The sequence below is a fragment of the Lactuca virosa genome, chromosome 5 (genome assembly GCF_052849685.1).
Source record: "Lactuca virosa cultivar CGN04683 chromosome 5, Lactuca_virosa_CGN04683_v6, whole genome shotgun sequence".
Classification (NCBI taxonomy): domain Eukaryota; kingdom Viridiplantae; phylum Streptophyta; class Magnoliopsida; order Asterales; family Asteraceae; genus Lactuca; species Lactuca virosa.
In genome coordinates, this window is record NC_136430.1 from 464,107,200 (window position 1) to 464,115,548 (window position 8,349).

Genomic DNA, 8,349 nt, shown 5'->3' on the forward strand with positions numbered 1-8,349 from the left:
CATAAATTCACATAATTCTCATAATACTCAAGTAATTCATCTTTATTACTTCAAAAAGAGTTACAATAGTTGACCTAGACTATTACATCATCTAATAATGCTTAGCCCCGAAACACGGGCGTTACATCCGACACCTTCATGGGCTGAGAACTTAGGTAGGTGGAGCCGAGAGCAAGGTCAACCCTTACCCTAAAACGGAGACCGAAGCTTGTACAACATAAGTGAGGGAGGATCTGCAGACAGAGTTCTTCCTATTTTAGTTCGCCGAGTGGCTCGAAATGTTGAGCTAGGAGTGACAGCCATTCAACAAACCATAGAGTTAGATGCTGACAGAAATGCCAATACGGATAGTATTCGCAATCTTGAGCTTGCTCATAACAGAGCAATGAGAGACAATGAAGCCTTACTGCAAGAGTTAGCTGTAACTCGAGCTGAAGTCATAGAGCTTCGAGCACGTCTGACAGTATATGAAAGACATCTGCTTGCTGTGGAGCATCAGCTGGCTGAGTTGAGGGTTCGTCTAAATGATAATTGTCGCCAGTTGGAGATGCTCTACTCGTTTCCTGTTCACTCTTTTGGTTATAGTTAAAGTCTACGGATATGTTTTAGCATTATTTTTCATGTTTTTCAGTACGACCGCGGAAATTTTATTTTCGGTAGGTCAGTATGATGTCGATGTTTTTCCCATAATTTGGTATATTGTAGACCTGTTTAGGGTCAAGTTTTCCAGACTTTATGTATTCAATATGCCAATATTATCGACATGCATTTTCATACTCTTTGAAAAATAATCACTCAATTTCATATCATCCTGTTGCAAGTTGTACTTGTTGTAGACTTCTATTTCCAATTCAATACAAGATTCATGTTGAACTAAATGTTTTAGTTCAGAGATATCAAAATTCATATTCACTCTTGATATCTTACCATATTTGTATCTTTTAACTTTTATAGAAAAATATGCCTCCTCGTAGAAATCCAAGACGTAACACTGTTAATGAAGCCCCTCCGCCACCTCCGCCACCACCTCCTCAGTTCGACGCTGCTATGTTTCAAGTAGCGGTCACGGCGGCTGTAGCGACTGCCATGTCTCATATCAATACTCCTGGTGCTAGTGGGTCGGGAGTTGGTACACATCCTTCTAACCATGGCGAGAGTCATGGGCACTCGCGAGAGTGCACTTATAAAGATTTTTCGAATGCCAAAGCCAAGACCTTTAATGGGACTGGAGGAGTTATGGCATTAAGACAGTGGATTGAGAAGACATAAGCATTTTTCGAAATCTGCTCCTGTCCAGAGAGCAGCAAAGTCAAATTCGCTGCTTGTACCTTTTCTGATAGAGTTTTAACATGGTGGAATGACCATGTTAAGTCACTAACTCTGGTAGTGGCTAACTCGATAAGCTGGGAGAACTTAAAAGCCATGCTAATGCGGGAATACTGTCCGCGAGGGGAAATTCAGAAACTCGAGCAAGAGCTCTGGGTTCTTACAATGGTTGGTTCTTATATATCAACCTATACCAGTAGATTCTGTGATTTGGAAATTATTTGTCCGGATAAGGTTGCTCTGGAGAGCAAAAATATTGAGAGATATATTTGGGGTCTGTCGCCCCAAATTCAGTCAAGTGTCTTAGCTTCGAGGCCTGTTACCTTTGACAGTGCCAAAGAGCTGGCACAATCTCTTATTGACCACGGAGCCCGTCAAAACTCAGTGTTTGTTGTACCAGAACAACCGAAGGGAAACAATAACAATAAAAGCAAGAAGAAGGGTTGGAACAAGAGGAAGGGCAAGTCTTCACATGAATCCTCAAAGAAGCAACAGCTAGTTGCAGTCAATGCTGCTACTGTACCTGCTGCTGTTCCTGCTAATCCTACACCAGCTAAGCCTTATCCTGGTAACCTCCCCAAGTGCAATAAGTGCAATTTTCACCACAACGGAAATTGTCGGGAAATGCAGTGTCGTAACTGCAACAGAAAAGGGCATATTGTCCGATTCTGTAGATCACCACCTCAACCATTTAACCAAGTACCTGCCACTGGAGTAGGTCAAGCATGCTACCAATGCGGTGATGTGGTGCATTTCAAGAGAAATTGTCCAAAAGCTGGAAATGTCGGTGGAGTTGGGATAATTTTAGCCTTGGGTCACGAAGAAGCGGTGGCAAACCCTGCAGTGGTCATGGGTACGTTTCTTCTCAACAACACTTATGCATGCATTCTATTTGATTGTGGTGCTGAGAAGAGCTTTGTGAGCCATAATTTCACACACTTGCTAAATCAAAACTCCCAACCACAAAAAGATATATTCACAGTCGAAATGGCTAACGGGAAATCCGAATCCACCAACGATATATACATAGGATGTACTCTCACCTTGAATAACTTTTCATTCCGAATAGACCTTATGCCGGTCTCCATCAAAAGTTTCGACGTCATAATAGGTATGGATTGGTTGTGCCATAACCATGCTGACATCCTATGCTATGAAAGAGCCATTCGTCTGAACTTTCCAACTAACGAAACTCTTATTATTTACGGCGACAAACCCGGAACAAATCTTCAAATCATTTCTTGCATCAACGCACAAAAGTACCTTCGCAAAGAGTACTGTGCTTTCTTAGCTCACGTGGTAGACAAAAAGCAAGAAGTGAAAGACACCGCGAGCATTCCTGAGGTCTGCAACTTTCCCGACATTTTTCCCGATGATCTTCCAGGAGTACCTCCCGAACGACAAGTCGAGTTCAGAATCGACTTAATCCCTGGGGTTACCCCTGTAGCCAAATCCCCCTATCGTCTTGCACCTTCTGAGATGCAGGAATTATCCAGCCAGGTTAACGAACTTCTTAACAAAGGTTTCATAAGACCAAACTTCTCGCCCTGGGAAGCATCGGTTTTGTTCGTGAAGAAGAAGGATGGATCATTCCGTATGTGCATAGACAACCGCGAGCTGAATAAACTTACCATCAAGAATCGATATCCTCTGCGTCGCATTGACGATCTGTTTGATCAACTTCAAGGTGCGAGCTACTTCTCAAAAATAGACTTAAGATCCGGGTATCATCAGTTACGGATTTTGGAGGATGACATTCCCAAAACCGCGTTCAGAACTCGTTATAGTCATTACGAGTTTGTAGTGATGCCATTCGGATTGACGAATGCACCTGCTGTGTTCATGGATCTAATGAATAGAGTGTGTCGTCCATTCCTGGACAAATTCGTCATAGTCTTCATTGATGACATCCTTATCTACTCAAGAAGTGAAGAGGAACATGGCCAACATCTTCGTCAAGTATTGCAAACTCTTAGATCAGAGAAACGCTATGCGAAGTTTTCAAAGTGTGAATTTTGGATCCGGAAGGTTGATTTCCTAGGTCATGTGGTCAGTTTAGAAGGAATACACATCGACCCTTCCAAAATAAAGGCAATTGAAAACTGGTCAGCACCCAAAACACCTATAGAAATCCGTCAATTCTTAGGTCTTGCTGGCTACTATCGCAAATTCATCCAGAATTTCTCTTGAATAGCTAAGCCTCTTACCACCCTGACGTAAAAGGGTGTAACTTTTAGCTGGGGAGAAAAGCTAGAAACAGCGTTCCAAACGCTGAAGCGAGCTTTGTGCAGTGCACCGATCCTGTCTCTTCTTGAAGGGACAGAGGATTTCGTAGTGTACTGTGATGCTTCTAATCAAGGGCTTGGGTGTGTTCTTATGCAAAGAGGAAAGGTTATATCCTATGCCTCAAGACAGCTAAAGACGCATGAAGTTAACTATACAACACATGACCTTGAACTAGGAGCAGTGGTATTTGCTCTGAAGATCTGGAGACATTATTTATATGGAACGAAATGCACAGTATTCACGGTCCATAAAAGTCTCCAGCATATCTTCGATCAGAAAGAGCTGAACATGAGACAACGACGATGGGTGGAGCTACTGAACGACTACGATTGTGAGATTCTTTATCACCCTGGTAAAGCTAACGTAGTAGTTGACGCCCTTAGCAGAAAAGAATACTCGGGACGCCGAGTAAAGTCGTTGACCATGACAATCCATTCACATCTTTCCACACAGATCAGAGAGGCTCAACTTGAGGCCTTAAAACCTGAAAACATGGCAGGTGAAACCTTGAGAGGAATGGATAAAAACTTCAAAGTCAGGGATGATGGAGTCTATTTTTTCATGAACCGGATCTGGAAACCAAAGTTCGGTGGTTACAGAGACGTGGTTATGAATGAAGCACACAAAACCCGATACTCCATTCATCCAGGTTCAGACAAGATGTACCTGGACCTATACTGGTGGCCTAACATGAAGGCCGAAATTGCTACCTTTGTGGGCAAGTGCCTTACTTGTGCCAAAGTCTAGGTAGAATACCAGAAACCTTCAGGTTTATTGCAACAACCTGAAATCCCTGAATGGAAGTGGGAGCGGATTACAATGGATTTCATAACCAAGTTACGCAAGACATCGGTTGGTTATGATACTATTTGGGTAATCGTGGATAGATTAACCAAATCCGCACACTTCCTACCAATCAAAGAGACCGACAAGATGGATTCCCCCACGTTCCTCACATTCCATCGTTTTCTCCTCCCACGTTCAATCGGTTTCAGGTTCTTCAAAATTCCCCTTCAACCAACCACGTTCCTCACTGTTGCGTCATTTTTTTGTGCAGAAGGTCTATTGCCTATTATGTTAGGGTTCATGCATATTCGGTGAGGTTCCAACGATACCCATCTTTCTCAATCTCAAACCCTAGATTCCTCAAATTCAGCATCTGAAACCGTTAACTCTCTTCCTCAAAACTTCACTTCCGCACATCAGGATGAAGCACCACCTCATGTTCGTGCAATTCCAGGCCCTGGTGGCATCATTGTGGTTCTTCAGGTACGTGTATCTCTATCGTGTTTCAAGAAATCTTCAAGAATCATGTAACATTTACACGCTCTAGCATCAATTTTCTTTAATCAGAGCATTCAAATGTCATGTTGATTTAGGGATTTTCTTTATTTGTGTTATTTGCATAGCTTGTAGGAGGTTTCCACTCTAAGTCTCTACTTTCCTTTGCAAATAGTAGCCTCCAACGATGTTCTGGAACAAAATTCGAAAAGTTGAAGGAATTAATTCCAGGTTTGCTTTTAATTATTTTGCATCTTCCACATCCTCAATTTCATTTTTTTCCTCCTCTAACCTCTCTTATTTTCTGCATGCGTTTTCTACAATTTGCTTTTTGTTGTAGATCACAATTAAATAAATTACGTCCATTTTGCAACCAAATATTTGATGGAATGGAATCTTGAATCGATTCCATTGGATTCCCCAGAAATTTGGGTTTTTGATTTGGAAATCACCATGACCTTCTGCATCTCTCCCTCTCTTCCTTCAAGTATGCTTTCTCTCTCCCCCTCTATCTCTCTCATACACACACATGTTAGCAACCATCAGAAAAAAGAGTGGGTGTGTTTAGAATCCCAAACAATATGTTGACAACATTTGATATGGTTCTCATTTCCCTTATCTGTTTTCCCCTTTTTTTGATTTATCTAATTGATTGGCGATTTTATATTTGTATTTTGGTAATGGTTCTGTAGATTATTAACAAAGTTGTGGTTTTGATTTTAGTGATATTTTGATGCAGGTATGATTTGGAGTTTCATTTATGGGTTATGTTTTAATGCAGGTATGGTTTTCATTTTCATTTTTGAGTTTCATATATGATTTTACAATTTCATTTTTGTTTCTAACCATTGTCAAAAGAAATGTAGATAAGATTTGTCGCCGTAACTTCTAGCTCTTTTAAGTTTGTATACTAAGTCGTGTGGATTCATTATGGAGTAATACGTATGCACTTTTATCTGTAATCTTGCATTTTGAGGACAAACAATATAAATATAACATGAGCTGAAGTTGGTTGTTGAATATGGAGTGACAGGTCAAGGGAAGATGATTAGGCTCGGTTGCATACAATGTAAGATATGGGCCACAATGGAAAGGAAAAAAAAGTAAGCAATCAAGAAGTTGTGACAACCCGAAATTTCTATCTTGTACAGCCATTCAATTCAATCAAAGTCAGACTCGTTTCTGCTATCTTTTAGCATTGTTTAGGGTATGTTTGAGTGTTCTAAGCCTAGTGCATTCAAGGTTTAGGTTTAGGGATGAGTTATCTTATGTTCTTCATATTGCATTCGAGCCAAACACTCCTTCAAGAGGAGAGTACGACCGTACACATGAGTGTACGACCATACACCCAAAATGGTCGTGAACTCATGCCCATATATAAGCTATTCCTTCATTTTTCACACTTTCTCACACATTCAAGTCAAGAAAATCGGTTCTCTCTCAAGTATCATCAAGATTCTTCATCCTAATCCTCCAAAGTGTAAATGATTCTTCATGTACCTTGTTATACTTGAAAGACCATTAGATTCAAGCCTTGATTCTTCATGATTCAACATCCCTTCATGATCTTGAAGGGAGTACGGCCGTGAACCATTCATAGGTTCATTGGCCATACACACCCCAAGACCTTCCAAAATGAGAGTTTTGTCCATCTTTTTGTTGTACATTTGACACACTAGTTTCCCCATGGATCAAACACCCCTTTTTGCATGTTCTTCCATGAGTGTACGGCCGTACACTCCATGACCGTACACCCAATGGCCGTACACCACATTGGCCATACACATATTGGCCGTATACACCCTTGTGTGGCCGTAAACCCCTTTGATGCAATCACATGTGATTGTTACACTTCAATTCAAGTGTTTCCTAGTCCCTAAAGTGATTTCCTATCATAATTAGTTGTTATATACACTAATTATATCCATATATGTGTCATTATATGCTTAATAGGATCCGTTTGTGCTCAAGACTTCACTTGACACTTAGCATCCTATATCGACCTTTCACTCGAATCACTCACTACAGGTGAGTTCATACCCCCGTATTTTCATAGTTTTTATTGTTTTAAGGGGGGGGGGGGAATACAAGTCTAACACAAAGATTTTGTGTTATAAATATCTTATCAAAATGGATTTCAATTATAATCAAATCAAATAGTTTTCAATGATTGTATCAAAATGACATCAAGTCACCAAAATGTATTTCAAATTATTAAACTTCTTTTAAATGTTTTTATAAACTTATATTTCTCCCAGAAATCATATTTGTATACATATATATATATATATATATATATATATATATATATATATATATATATATATATAAGATTTAAAAGGCTTAGGACTGATAACCCACTTTGGTTCCTTTTCCTTGTTTGGATGTAGGATTATAAGTATCAGTTATTTGTCCGAGTGTCATTTAAATTTTACTTATATATATTTGTATATGTATACAAGTATAAAAGTTAGTTCATTAAGATCAATTACCCTTTGTAACATGTTGAGCAAGGGGTTGCATTCATGAATACTCGTTATTAATTCAGAAAGTACATATAAATTATAATAGGTATAATTTATGATTCACAAAACATTAATTCACGATTCAAGTATACTAAAGTACATTGTTTTACAAGAACAAAGGTTTGATTCAAAACTAATCAATGATATACATCTTTCAAATACATGTTAAGAATACTAATTCAAGAACATACTGTCAATCATTTATTTCAGAATGATTGGGATTTCATAACTATTATACATGTAACATTTATATGCTTTTTATGAGTCATTTGATACATGTTGTTTAATTCATTTAAACAATATAGTTAAAGTCCTGACATTATAACCAGAATCTCTAGCCGGGGATCGAAACAATGTGTGTATAGATCTATATTGGGATTGACAACCCCGCACTCGGACAGCTAGCTACAGTCAGGCATACACGCCTATGAGTGACAATTGTTATCAACAGCTTTCAACGCCTTCAATGCGTTGGGTCAGGCCATCTAGTCTCAGTATGGTTATAATAACTCATATAAAAGATATTAACAATACGTTAGTGTATAATTAACTAAACATAAGTACGTTTTCAAAGTACTAGTTTACAAGATACAATTTACAGTATTACATTACAGTTTACAATAACAGTTGAAGAAACCAGGCACACTCTCAAATACAAGTTTACAAAATGAATACAAATACAGAACATTGGTTTACAAATTGAATGATTTTATGTAATTAAAACTACTTTTCATATACAACACAAATATAGGATTTTCTGGAACATTTTACATATTCAAGAAACAGAAAACATTCATTCAAACATAAATACTTATGCACTCACTCAACTTTATGTTGATACTCTCTTTTCAAATTACTTGTATTCTTAGGGAACCAGTAGACAGGTACTCCCCGAGCTTTTGAGAAGATGGAGCTATTTTTGTGTCTTGTC